The 14,935-nt window shown below is 42.6% G+C and overlaps 2 long non-coding RNA genes across 2 annotated transcripts in view; one reads left to right on the top strand and one right to left on the bottom strand.

Moving 5' to 3' along the window:
- Nucleotides 1-14,935, bottom strand: part of LOC116411565 — a 66,120-nt gene that overhangs the window by 39,841 nt on the left and 11,344 nt on the right. The gene's annotated exons all lie outside the window — the stretch shown is intronic.
- On the top strand, nucleotides 5,064-8,208 carry LOC101732500. Its single transcript, XR_208742.4, has 3 exons — nucleotides 5,064-5,243; nucleotides 5,423-5,493; nucleotides 8,005-8,208. It is a non-coding gene; the product is annotated as an uncharacterized LOC101732500 (long non-coding RNA).

Consider the following 14,935-nt stretch of genomic DNA (forward strand, 5'->3'; position numbering starts at 1 on the left):
AGGTCAGTATGGGTCTGTATGTGAGTGGATAGATAGGTCAGTATGGGTCTGTATGTGAGTGGATAGGTCAGTGTGGGTCTGTATGTGAGTGGATTGATAGGTCAGTATGGGTCTGTATGTGAGTGGATAGATAGGTCAGTATGGGTCTGTATGTGAGTGGATAGATAGGCCAGTGTGGGTCTGTATGTGAGTGGATAGATAGGTCAGTATGGGTCTGTATGTGAGTGGATAGATAGGTCAGTATGGGTCTGTATGTGAGTGGATAGGTCAGTGTGGGTCTGTATGTGAGTGGATTGATAGGTCAGTATGGGTCTGTATGTGAGTGGATAGATAGGTCAGTATGGGTCTGTATGTGAGTGGATAGGTCAGTATGGGTCTGTATGTGAGTGGATAGGTCAGTATGGGTCTGTATGTGAGTGGATAGATAGGTCAGTATGGGTCTGTATGTGAGTGGATAGATAGGTCAGTATGGGTCTGTATGTGAGTGGATAGATAGGTCAGTATGGGTCTGTATGTGAGTGGATAGGTCAGTGTGGGTCTGTATGTGAGTGGATTGATAGGTCAGTATGGGTCTGTATGTGAGTGGATAGATAGGTCAGTATGGGTCTGTATGTGAGTGGATAGATAGGTCAGTATGGGTCTGTATGTGAGTGGATAGGTTAGTGTGGGTCTGTATGTGAGTGTATAGATGGGTCAGTATGGGTCTGTATGTGAGTGTATAGATGGGTCAGTATGGGTCTGTATGTGAGTGGATAGATAGGTCAGTGTGGGTCTGTATGTGAGTGGATAGATAGGTCAGTATGGGTCTGTATGTGAGTGGATAGATAGGTCAGTGTGGGTCTGTATGTGAGTGGATAGATAGGTCAGTGTGGGTCTGTATGTGAGTGGATAGATAGGTCAGTGTGGGTCTGTATGTGAGTGGATAGATAGGTCAGTGTGGGTCTGTATGTGAGTGGATAGATAGGTCAGTATGGGTCTGTATGTGAGTGGATAGGTCAGTATGGGTCTGTATGTGAGTGGATAGATAGGTCAGTATGGGTCTGCCAGGGCTGGGGTATGTATGGAACTGGAGCAGGCTGGCTGCTATCACCATCAGGATCTAAGTGGCCCAATGGGACTCTGGGAAAAATCCCAGTAGGCCCTTGGCCCTGGTGGTCCAGCAGACCAGGACATACATCCCTGCACCCCAACGCAAACAAGGGATCCCTCACCTCTCATTTGCCAATATTAGCAACAGACTGAAGTTAGAGATGTGCAGTTACACCTCTTGATCTAAAAGGATTTACTTGGGGCCATTGTTAAACAAACTTTAGCAGAAAGTTCTCAGGGCCAGGACACCCATACACTGCCGCCTCTCCATTTTACTTTTATTTAGAAGGTTCATTAATTAGTGCAAACCAATCCTTTTCCTGCAAACAACTCATCATCCCATTGATGTTTCCAAAGTAGGTCTAATCCTGGCTTTCCTGTTAGGAGGCGCTTTAATCTGGGCCTTGTCTTTAAAAATTTTGAAAAGATCTGGAGGTGCTTCTATAATAGTATTAGATGGGCCCTAGGAGAATCAATCCCCTTAGGTCAAGGAGCTCTTTCTACAGCTGAATATACATTGCTGTTGGATTGGTTACAGTGAGTGGAATAGGGTGGGCCCCATTTCTATTCCAAGATTGCCTTGTACTCTATAGGGCCAAAAGTATTCAGCAGTACCAGCAGGAGTGCTATAAAGGCTGCCGCCATTGAATCCGGGAGCAGTGATGTTCTCTTGAGTGATGAATCGTGTTACACCATCTATCATGGTAGGGTCTGGCGTTGTTGGGTTCCTAGAGAGCCTTAAATGTACCCATCTTATGCCCCCATAAACACAATAAGTCCTATGAAAATGTTTGCTGAGATGGGAGTAGTAGAACCTGACTGGCCTGTACCCGACTGAACACCTGTGGGATGAATTGGAACCCCCGGTGCAAGCTAAAGCTGAGCATCCTTCAGAGCCCAACCTTATATAATAATACTCTTATGGCTTAACCGAAACAAATCCCACCAACAGTATTTTAACATATAGAGGAAACCCACACAGCATAACAGATAATATAAAACCAAATATAGGAAACAAAATCACATTTATTCCCTTGGTTTGAGAATGAGACACGAGGCAGAAGAATATATTTTGCCATATTGTGGATATGAAGGTACCCAGGCAGTGTAGATGTGGCCCCTGTGTTAGACCCCCTGTAATGACAGCGTAAGGGTAATCCACTTGCAAGGAGTGTCTCCCCGGGGTGGGGATAATTGGGGAGCATTGGGTATCCCCACTGTGTAATTAAACAGATCCTGGGAGTAGACCCAGGTGATACTGTATGGGCAGGATCAAGTGACCCCCCCCCCATTGTTTAAAGGGCTTGGGTAAAGCTCTGTTCAGTTACTTGAATTATGACTTGGTTATCGGCAGACACCAGGGGAACGGGTTTAATATTTATTCATCTTCAGGAAGATCCTGTAACCCCAATCCTGCAGTTATATAGTGGCACCCAATACTGACACAATATGTAGATTATCCCTGTGTGACTTGCACCCCCCAGAACAGAGAGGGCTGCTGCCAAATTTATTGTAATTTATAATTGCCCGGGGCGAGTAAGGTGAACTTCCCCGGACTACAAACAATATCTCTCTAGTGATTAGTCCAATATAGATTGCATCATAGTAGGCCTTTAGGGTCACTCATGGGTAACACAGGTTATACTCCAGAGCACTTACACTGAAATATGAATCAAAAAGAACACTAGCGATTTTTAAACAACATTTAATTGAACACTAACAGACAGTAACGGGCCAAAATAGAATTCTGTGTAGCAATTTAGCACCAACAAGTCCTTCACGACAATACAAGTTGCAGTACCCACACATAGTGCCACCTCCGCTCTTACAGGGCCCCCTCGTATGGACTTCTAGGCATAGGCGTCGGAACAAGGGGGTCTCTACACACGTCGCAAATCCTCCCTCTCCTGCCCCCCAACCAAAGGGGGATTTGTATAATAGCTTTGGTGTAATTTTATTTGGGTAGATTTTCCCAAACTACGAGATGGCATAAGTGACCATTCCTCTAAATATTTTGCTAGCTTCCTGATGAGCTTAAGATAGTTGGCTTTATACAGTGTGGAAAGAGAGACCCCCCCAAATATCCCACAAATGAGTGCCTAAATGTGGCTGTAACTTAATTCTTCTGTGAGTGAGAAGCATTAGAAGAGGATTTAGTGGAACTAGGCCAGTGGGGCTTAAGTGGAGCAGGGGATTGTTTGAGAGATCCGGGTATATTTTCTAGTGACTGTAGACTCAACTTGGAGAGTAAAAGGTGTTGTGATGGAGCAGATTTGTCCATGATATTGGGCAGTTAGACGGACTGGGGCAGTGGGACACCGGGAAAAAACCCAGTGGGCTGGTGGTGGGTTGTGGTGGTGACCAAGGGGTATATTTATCATGATGAGGGAAAAGTGAATTGGAACATTACTAGTGATGTTGCTCATAGCAGCCAATCAGATGCTTTGCTTTGGTTTTCTAACTGTTGAAATCTAATTGCTGATTGGTGGCCCTGGGCAACATCACCGGTAATGCTTCACTCCACTTTTTACACAGCATGATAAATATACCCCCTAGTGTTGGTCTGTCCTTCTCTATAGAGTGATCTGTGGAATATTGAAATTGAAGAACCATCCAGTTCAATAGTGTCATGATGATCTCTTGCCCATCAAAGCAAATATTCTTTTGTAACAAAGTAGTGTAGGCAGGCAAGTATATTGCGAGTGGGTTCCTCTGGCAGGGGTTTAGGGCGTAATGCCCGGTGAGCTCTGGGGCATATATTTTGGGAGGGGTTTCGAAAAATTTTGGTGGGTATCTTGTGGGTGTCATTACAAGATTCTGGAGCATTCCCAATTGGGATGTTGCTTTGTCTGAATTAATTTTCTAGATTCTCTATCCATGGATTCCACTGTATGTTGGAGAGCATCTATCTGGGATTTCAGGGTAAGAGCGTTGTGGTCGGCTTTCGGGTCACTTGCCCTGATTCCTATCAATGTCTTTTCTTTAGATAGATCTGTGATGGTCCAGTGTAATTCTGCTTGGAAGAAGGACACCATTTTGAGATAAAGTTCATTTAGACCTTCAGTTAAGTCATTTTCTGTCAGGCAGGAGGAATGGGGTGTTAGAGCTTGGGAAGAAGTTGCCTCAGACTGAGAGTTCTCTGGCATTGTTTGCGCTGTCTAGTTGTTTAGTTTCCTTTTTAACATATGAAGTTAGATCTTTCTGAGTGTGTGAAAGATCTTCATGCCCAAATAGGAGCTGAAATGTGTTATAAGATGCAAAGGCCGTGTAGCTTGCTGTCCCCTCGCAATATAAACTCCCAGGGCCTGGTCCTACTGGTCACATGAACCGTACACTAAATCCCATTGTAGAACAGCATCCTCATGTCTCCAATGGGGACTTATGACAATGACGTAAGTATATTTTGAGCTTAGCTGCCATCGATCAACCAGTTCTGTGGCTCTTATATAAGTAATAAAGCTATTAAAAGCCCAGCAGTTAGCCCCTGCCCCCCAGCATACACAATATAAATACACAATAATTTGTTTCTTGGCACACAACTGTAAGGGAGTGCCGCTTTCACACCCTTTATATTTATTTTTATAGTGTAAGTTATGTATAAATTTAGGTTAAAATTAACACAATTTATGTAACCGCAAAAACGGACTTTACCTACTTTACTGCTTATTTTAGAGTAACATCAGCTGTTTCTATTATATTGGGATCTGTTTGGTGAATCAGCAGGTTACTGACCTGTGTATTATAGGGGCTGCCATGTACACAAGTGCGCATTGTGGGTATTGTTAATATGTAGAAGTAGTTGGCACCTGTTTAGTTAATAAATTATATAAATATCATGTGACAATATTTATGCTAATACTTTCCCGCTAACAATTATAATTAACAACTATCATTAACTCTAAAATTAGGAATTGCTGACATGATAGGGCGGGGCGGGGAGTGGGGACAGGGCTGTATATAAGGGGCTGGGGCTTTGGGGAGACACCAGACTGATCCCTGCAGTAACAGAGCAGCACCAGTGGGTCCAACTGCACAGAACCATGAAGTACCTGGGAATCCTGCTGCTTCTTATATTCTCTGCAACTCTCATCTCCGGAGGTATTGTTGATGAACCAGGACATGGGTGTGAGAACTGTGAGAACTGTTGCGACACGGTAATGCTACTTCATCATTTCCCCCTGATATTTGGCTGAGGGGCCTATAATTAGCCACTTTCAGCTCAGCATTATGTAAAGAAGCTCCGGCCTGACTTGTTACCCAGGGGCTGGGAATGTGGGCAGGGAGTTGGCACAGGAATGGGGGCAGCAATTCTCACTCTGTTTAATGCTTACAGATTGACTCTGATGATACAGTCATTGCATCGTGTGGTCATTGTGTGAAGCATCTGTGCTGCGACAGGATACTGTGAGTACTCAGTGCAGAACGATAGTCTCTGCATTTTTATTTAAAATTCATTACAATAACTTACAGGACCTTTCCTTAGAATAAGATGTGGGTAAAATCACAAGATTCTGAAGCTTTCTGTCTGAATTTCCCCTCTGTGTATGTGCTGCTCCCCCTGGGGGAAGTCCGGGCTGAGCGGATCTACCTGCCTTCCTCTCCCTTCTGCACTTGTGATGATCCCTTAGATCCCTTATAGCTTGGCTGCCCCATAATGCCCATTGCCTGTGTATCTGGGTCCCATTTTAACCTCTGTGGATGGCCAGAACAGTCCCAGGGCTGAGCTAGAGACAAAAAAAAGCCCCCCACTCTCCCCTACAGCCCCAGTATATGTGCTCCATGTAACCCAACATGGCAGGATCCATGGGATACACTGTATATGGCTGTACAGAACTGTCTGGTACTAACAATAATGTACTGTCACGGTTGGAGTTGTTTTCTCTTAAAATCCCCACTTGGGAAGGGACATGATTACTCTGTACATTGGAGGGGATTATAGACAGATAGGGGGGTTCTTTTTTCCCATAAAAAGGATCAGCGCACCAGAGGCCCCCCCTTTACATTAGAAGAACTGAACTTGGGACCTCCTTCCTACTGTGTCTCATACCACATGGCACTTATTCCCTGGGCATTTATATATATTTATTGTATTTATTTATTATATCACTTGTCCTCCCTGTGTGTAATTTTGTATTCTGTAATACTGTACAGCGCTGGGTACCCTTGTGGCACTTTATAAATAAAGTTATACATACATACATACATACATACATACTTTTATTTGAAACAGCGTCGGGGGTTCCTCATGGTGAGGGCAGTGAGGATGGGGAATGTCCTTCCTAGTGATGGGGTAATGGCAGATTCTGTTAATGCCTATAAGAGGGGCCTGGATGAGTTCTTGAAAAAGCATAGTATCCAAAGCTATTGTGATACTAATACCTACAGTTAGTATTGATGTTGGTATATATAGTTATGTATTTGAGTATGTGAGTGGATAGATAGGTCAGTGTGGGTCTGTATGTGAGTGGATAGATAGGTCAGTGTGGGTCTGTATGTGAGTGGATAGATAGGTCAGTGTGGGTCTGTATGTGAGTGGATAGATAGGTCAGTGTGGGTCTGTATGTGAGTGGATAGATAGGTCAGTGTGGGACTGTATGTGAGTGTATAGATAGGTCAGTATGGGTCTGTATGTGAGTGGATAGATAGGTCGGTGTGGGTCTGTATGTGAGTGGATAGGTCAGTATGGGTCTGTATGTGAGTGGATAGATAGGTCAGTGTGGGTCTGTATGTGAGTGGATAGGTCAGTATGGGTCTGTATGTGAGTGGATAGATAGGTCAGTGTGGGTCTGTATGTGAGTGGATAGATAGGTCAGTGTGGGTCTGTATGTGAGTGGATAGATAGGTCAGTGTAGGTCTGTATGTGAGTGGATAGATAGGTCAGTGTGGGTCTGTATGTGAGTGGATAGATAGGTCAGTGTGGGTCTGTATGTGAGTGGATAGGTCAGTATGGGTCTGTATGTGAGTGGACAGATAGGTCAGTGTGGGTCTGTATGTGAGTGGATAGGTCAGTATGGGTATGTATGTGAGTGGATAGGTCAGTATGGGTCTGTATGTGAGTGGATAGGTCAGTGTGGGTCTGTATGTGAGTGGATAGGTCAGTATGGGTATGTATGTGAGTGGATAGGTCAGTGTGGGTCTGTATGTGAGTGGATAGATAGGTCAGTATGGGTCTGTATGTGAGTGGATAGATAGGTCAGTGTGGGTCTGTATGTGAGTGTATAGATAGGTCAGCATGGGTCTGTATGTGAGTGGATAGGTCAGTATGGCTCTGTATGTGAGTGTATAGATAGGTCAGTGTGGGTCTGTATGTGAGTGGATAGATAGGTCAGTATGGGTCTGTATGTGAGTGGATAGATAGGTCAGTATGGGTCTGTATGTGAGTGGATAGATAGGTCAGTATGGGTCTGTATGTGAGTGGATAGATAGGTCAGTATGGGTCTGTATGTGAGTGGATAGGTCAGTGTGGGTCTGTATGTGAGTGGATAGATAGGTCAGTATGGGTCTGTATGTGAGTGGATAGATAGGTCAGTGTGGGTCTGTATGTGAGTGGATAGATAGGTCAGTATGGGTCTGTATGTGAGTGTATAGATAGGTCAGTATGGGTCTGTATGTGAGTGTATAGATAGGTCAGCATGGGTCTGTATGTGAGTGGATAGATAGGTCAGTGTGGGTCTGTATGTGAGTGGATAGATAGGTCAGTGTGGGTCTGTATGTGAGTGGATAGATAGGTCAGTGTGGGTCTGTATGTGAGTGGATAGATAGATCAGTGTGGGTTTATGTATGTGAGTGTGTGCTGGGTTTACTTGAAAGGGTTGAACTGGTCTTTTTCAAGCCTAAATAGCTATGTAACTACAGTGTATGTACTGTAAGGTTCTGTTATCCCTCTGTGTAACATTCCTTTTTTTTTTATTACAGCAATCGAGGATAGGCGACTGACTCATAATGGGACCCGCCATCACTCAATAACCAGAGGCCTTTGGTTGGTTCCTGTTGTGAGTCTGGGGCAGCAGATTATATTATACTGTATGTTGTACCTTCTCCATGTGCTGCAGAGAATTCTCACAGACTGGATACTGACAAATCCCAATAAAGTTCCCCTGAATGTGCTATAAACCCTCACACTGTGTATTTCTTACTGTGCCGCACACAGACTGGGCTCCCTCTGTCAGGGGATACTGTACATATTTATTATTGTCCCTGCCCCACTGCAATGTTCTACCTGCCAGGGCTGGGGTATGTATGGAACTGGAGAAGGCTGGCTGCTATCACCATCAGGATCTAAGTGGCCCAATGGGACTCTGGGGAAAATCCCAGTAGGCCCCCGGCCCTAGTGGTCCAGCAGACCAGGACATACATCCCTGCACCCCAACACAAACAAGTGACCCCTCACCTCTCATTTGCCAATATTAGCAACAGACTGAAGTTAGAGATGTGCAGTTACACCTCTTGATCTAAAAGGATTTACTTGGGGCCATTGCTAAACAAACTTTAGCAGAAAGTTCTCAGGGCCAGGACACCCATACACTGCCCCCTCTCCATTTTACTTTTATTTAGAAGGTTCATTAATTAGTGCAAACCAATCCTTTTACTGCAAACAACTCATCATCCCATTGATGTTTCCAAAGTAGGTCTAATCCTGGCTTTCCTGTTAGGAGGCGCTTTAATCTGGGCCTTGTCTTTAATTGAACAAAGTCATTTTGAAAAGATCTGGAGGTGCTTCTATAATAGTATTAGATGGGCCCTAGGAGAATCACTCCCCTTAGGTCAAGGAGCTCTTTCTAAAGCTGAATATACATTGCTGTTGGATTGGTTACAGTGAGTGGAATAGGGTGGGCCCCATTTCTATTCCAAGATTGCCTTGTACTCTATAGGGCCAAAAGTATTCAGCAGTACCAGCAGGAGTGCTATAAAGGCTGCCGCCATTGAATCCGGGAGCAGTGATGTTCTCTTGAATCGTGTTGCACCATCTATCATCGTAGGGTCTGGCGTTGTTGGGTTCCTAGAGAGCCTTAAATGTACCCATCTTATGCCCCCATAAACACAATACGTCCTTTATGAAAATGTTTGCTGAGATGGGAGTAGTAGAACCTGACTGGCCTGTACCCGACTGAACACCTGTGGGATGAACTGGAACCCCCGGTGCAAGCTAAAGCTGAGCATCCTTCAGAGCCCAACCTTATATAATAATACTCTTATGGCGTAACCGAAACAAATCCCACAAACAATGTTTTAACATATAGAGGAACCCATCACAGCATAACAGATAATATAAAACCGAATATAGGAAACAAAATCATATTTATTGCCTTGGTTTGAGAATGAAACATGAGGCAGAAGTTAATATATTTTGCCATATTGTGGATATGAAGGTACCCAGGCAGTGCAGATGTGGCCCCTGTGTTAGACCCCCTGTAATGACAGTGTAAGGGTAATCCACTTGCAAGGAGTGTCTCCCTGGGGTGGGGATAAGAAAAATTATGTTGTTTTTAATAGATCTTGGTTTTGCTATCACAGCAACATATTTGTTTCTTATCCCTCTATCTGCTCATTTTGGCTTTTTTTCAGATGTTCGTTGTTTCAAAAAAATGTAATTAAAGACCTAATCATGTGACAGGTGTATGTTCTACATGGATAGGGGCTCTAACTAATGGTTTTAGGTCTCACACAGGCAAGTAGATATTTATGAGTTACTGTAATAAAAATATTTACAAAATAAAGAACAACTAACAAGTTAGTACAGGTATGGGTTCTGTTATCCGGATAAGGGGTCTTTCCATAATTTGGATCTCCATGGCTTAAGTCTGCTAAAAAATCTTTTAAACATTAAATAAACCCAAGAGGATTGTTTTGGCCCCAATAAGGGGTAATTATATCTTAGTTGGGATCAAGTACAGGTACTGTTTTATTATTACAGAGAAAAGGGAATCATTTAACCATGAAATAAACCCAATAGGGCTGTTCTGCCCCAATAAGGGGTAATTATATCTTAGTTGGGATCAAGTACAGGTACTGTTTTATTATTACAGAGAAAAGGGAATCATTTAACCATTAAATAAACCCAATAGGACTGTTCTGCCCCCAATAAGGGGTAATTATATCTTAGTTGGGATCAAGTACAGGTACTGTTTTATTATTACAGAGAAAAGGGAATCATTTAACCATGAAATAAACCCAATAGGGCTGTTCTGCCCCAATAAGGGGTAATTATATCTTAGTTGGGATCAAGTACAGGTACTGTTTTATTATTACAGAGAAAAGGGAATCATTTAACCATTAAATAAACCCAATAGGGCTGTTCTGCCCCAATAAGGGGTAATTATATCTTAGTTGGGATCAAGTACAGGTACTGTTTTATTATTACAGAGAAAAGGGAATCATTTAACCATTAAATAAACCCAATAGGGCTGTTCTGCCCCCAATAAGGGGTAATTATATCTTAGTTGGGATCAAGTACAGGTACTGTTTTATTATTACAGAGAAAAGGGAATCATTTAACCATGAAATAAACCCAATAGGGCTGTTCTGCCCCCAATAAGGGGTAATTATATCTTAGTTGGGATCAAGTACAGGTACTGTTTTATTATTACAGAGAAAAGGGAATCATTTAACCATGAAATAAACCCAATAGGGCTGTTCTGCCCCCAATAAGGGGTAATTATATCTTAGTTGGGATCAAGTACAGGTACTGTTTTATTATTACAGAGAAAAGGGAATCATTTAACCATTAAATAAACCCAATAGGGCTGTTCTGCCCCCAATAAGGGGTAATTATATCTTAGTTGGGATCAAGTACAGGTACTGTTTTATTATTACAGAGAAAAGGGAATCATTTAACCATTAAATAAACCCAATAGGGCTGTTCTGCCCCCAATAAGGGGTAATTATATCTTAGTTGGGATCAGTTACAGGTACTATTTTATTATCACAGAGAAAAAGGAAATCAGTTTTAAAATTCTGAATTATTTGATTATAATGGAGTCTATGGGAGATGGACTTTCCGTAATTTGGAGCTTTCTGCATAATGGGTTTCCGGATAAGGGATCCCATACCTGTACATTCTAACCCCCATTTTGCCTACTCACTGCATTCACCAAAAAAATAAACCACCCCCACAAGTCCTATATCTTCCTATATCAACCTATAAATATATTATTAAATAAGTGCAGTGATTTGTTAGTCATGAAAGGCATCTTCTTTAAACAGATGAGACAAATTAATCGAGGAATAATTCTTCACAATTCATGAAATGAAAAATATTTTCAAAAAGTAATTTAAAAAATGAACTAGAAAGGGAAGTTTGAGAATAAACTTCATGTTGGGTTGAAAAACGTGAAGATCTGTTGTTGGCCCCGCCCACTTTTTCTAACGTTTGACCACAGTTATATAGTAAAAACCACTGTGCAAAGTCTGGTTTTAATAGTGTCTGAATGGCAGCAATTTAAATTTCCCCACTGAAAGTCAATGAGTGACATCTGATTGGCGGTCAGTGGCTCCACCTACTTTTTCTAACCTGGGCCTGCAGTTACTCAGTGACTAACTCTGCAAAGTTTAGGGGGCCTGGAATTAATAGTTAGAGAACGGCAGCATTTGAAATTTAAACCATTAAAGTCAATAGGTAAATTGTGATTGGTGGTTGGTGGCTCCGCCCACTTTTTCTAACCTTGAGTCGAAGTCACCCAGTGGCAAAAAGTGGGCACCCTGGCATAAATAGTGTGAGAATGACAGCATTTTAAATTTAAACCAATAAAATTCAATGGATGAAATCTGATTGGCTGTTAGTGGCCCAACCCACTTTTCCTATTTTTAAACTGCAGTCCCCCAGTGACCAACTTTGCAAAGTTTGGGGACTCAGGCATAAAAATTGTGAGACTGACAGCATTTTACACTTCACCATTGAAAGTAAATAGGTGAAATGTGATTGGCTGTTGGTGTCTCCGCCCACTTTTTCTAACTTTGAACGGCAAATACCCAGTGAGTATCTCTGAAAAGTTTAACAACTATGGAACGAATACTTAAATAATGGCATCAGTTAAATATAAACCAATTAAATCTAATGGGTGGAAATGGATTTGCTGTTGGTGGCTCCGCCCAGTTGTTCTAACCCTGAATATGTAGTCAGCCAGTCACTGACTGCAAAGTTTGGGAACCCTGACAGAAATAGTGTGAGAAAGGCAGCATTTTAAATTTAAACCAAAAAAATTAAATAGGTAAAGTCTGATTGGCTGTTGGTGGCTCCACCCACTTTTTAAAACCTAAAAATGCAGTCCCCTAGTGACCCTGGTGTTAATACTGTGAGAATGGCATCAGGTTGAATTTCCCCATTGAAAACCAATAGTTAAAATCTGATTGGCTGCTGGTGGCTCCACCCACTTTTCCCAACTCGGAACCGCAGTAATCTGGTGACCAGCTCTGCAAACTTTGGGGACCTTAGTGTTAATATTTAAAGAATGGCAGCAGTTGAAATTTAAACATATGAAGTCTATAGGTGAAATCTGATTCACTGTTGTTGGCCCCGCCCACTTTTCTAAACTTGGAACATAGTCACCAAGTGACAAACTGTGCAAAGTTTGGGGACCCTGACATTAAACATGTGAGAATGGCAGCAGTTAAAATTTCCCCACTGAAAACAATGAAAGATGTGTGATTGGCTGTTGGTGGCTCTGCCCACTTTTTCAAAATGAAAACTGCAGTCCCCTAGTGACCAACTGTGAAAGGTTTGGGGCCCCGGTGTTATTACTGTGAGAATGGCAGCAGGTTGGATTTCCCCATGAAAAGTCAATAGGTAAAATCTGATTGGCTGTTGGTGGCTCCACCCACTTAAAAATATACAAAAAAACTCAAATGCGTAGTCACCCAGTGACTGACTATGCAAAGTTTGGGGACCCTGGCACCAAAGCAATAAAAATCAATAGGTGAAATCTGATTGGTTGTTGGTGGCTCCGCCTACTTTTTAAAAGAAAAACTGCAGTCCCCTAGTGACCAACTGTGAAAAGTTTGGGGACCCCGGTGTTAATTCTGTGAGAATGGCAGCAGGTTGGATTTCCAAATTGAAAGTCAATAGATAAACCCTGATTGGCTGTTGGTGGCTCCACCCACTTTTTCTTACCTGGTGCCTAACTCTGCAAAGTTTGGGGCCCCGGTGTTATTACTGTGAGAATGGCAGCAGGTTGGATTTCCACCAAGTCAATAGGTAAAATCTGATTGGCTGTTCATAGCTCCGCCCACTTTTGGGCATCCAGCAATCATCATATTTTCATTCAGGCTGACCCCATGACTGTGTGATTCAAGTTTGGGGAGTGTAGCCCCATAGCTGTAAGATTGGCAGCAGTTTCAGTTTCCCAATAAAAGTCAATGGGTAAAACTTGATTGGCTGTTGTCGGCCCCTCCCACTTTGCGGTTTTTTAAAAAAAAACTTGAATGCCTAGTCACCCAGTGACTGACTGTGCAAAGTTTGGAAACTCTGGCATCAAACCAATAAAAATCAATAAGTGAAATTTGATTGGCTGTTGGTGGCTCCGCCCACTTTTCAAAACTAAAACTGCAGTCCCCTAGTGACCAAGTGTAAAAAGTTTGGGGCCCCGGGGTCATTAATGTGAGAATGGCAGCAGGTTGGATTTCTGCCAAATCAATAGGTAAAATCTGATTGGCTGTTGGTGGCTCCGCCCAATTTCTCTTATCTTGAACCACAGTTACCTGGTGCCTAACCCTGCAATGTTTGGGGCCCCGGTGTCATTACTGTGAGAATGGCAGCAGGTTGGATTTCCGCCAAATCAATAGGTAAAATATGATTGGCTGTTCACAGCTCCGCCCACTTTTTGGCATCTAGCAATCATCATATTTTCATTCAGGCTGAGCCCATGACTGTGTGATTCAAGTTTGGGGAGTGTAGCCCCATAGCTGTAAGATTGGCAGCAGTTTCAATTTCCCCATTAAAGTCAATGGGTGATATTTGATTGGCTGCTGTTGGCCCCTCCCACTTTGGGGTCATCCAACAAAGTCGCTGTTTCATTTGGGGTGACCCCATATTATGTTATTCAAGTTTGGGGGGGTGTAGCTTCAAAGCTGTAAGTGCGGCAGCAACCTGCTCCGCTATAGGGCGAAGAAGTGTGGGGAGTTTGGGTGCTGTACCCCTAAAACTGTAGGAGGAGTAGCGTTTAGAAAATGGGGGGCGCTAAGAAGAAGAACAAGCGGAAGAATCAGCCAAAGTGGAAGGACAGTCTGTGGGGGATTCGGCCAACATAATTACAGAAAAAATACAATTTCTCACATAATTGTAGATTCTTGCAAGGATATTTGGGCATGTTTAATATATTGTATTGATTGGAGCAGTGTCAGTATCCCCCTATATATATATATAGATGGAAGTACTTAGGGTCGTGTCAGGGATGGGCTGATTGGGTTTATTTAATGGTTAAATGATTCCCTTTTCTCTGTAATAATAAAACAGTACCTGTACTTGATCCCAACTAAGATATAAATACCCCTTATTGGGGGCAGAACAGCCCTATTGGGTTTATTTAATGGTTAAATGATTCCCTTTTCTCTGTAATAATAAAACAGTACCTGTACTTGATCCCAACTAAGATATAATTACCCCTTATTGGGGCAGAACAGCCCTATTGGGTTTATTTAATATTTTATTGATTTTTTAGTAGACTTAAGGTATTAAGATCCAAATTACACAAAGACCCCTTATCCAGAATACCCTTGGTCCCGAGCATTCTGGATAATGTTTCCTATACCTGTAGTATTAAACACACTGGGGGTCATTCATACAATTCAGACAGGGCAGAATGATTCACACAGGGAACATATTTGCCCTGCCCGTGTTTATATATAGAAAGCG

Source organism: Xenopus tropicalis, chromosome 6 (genome assembly GCF_000004195.4).
Source record: "Xenopus tropicalis strain Nigerian chromosome 6, UCB_Xtro_10.0, whole genome shotgun sequence".
NCBI lineage: Eukaryota > Metazoa > Chordata > Amphibia > Anura > Pipidae > Xenopus > Xenopus tropicalis.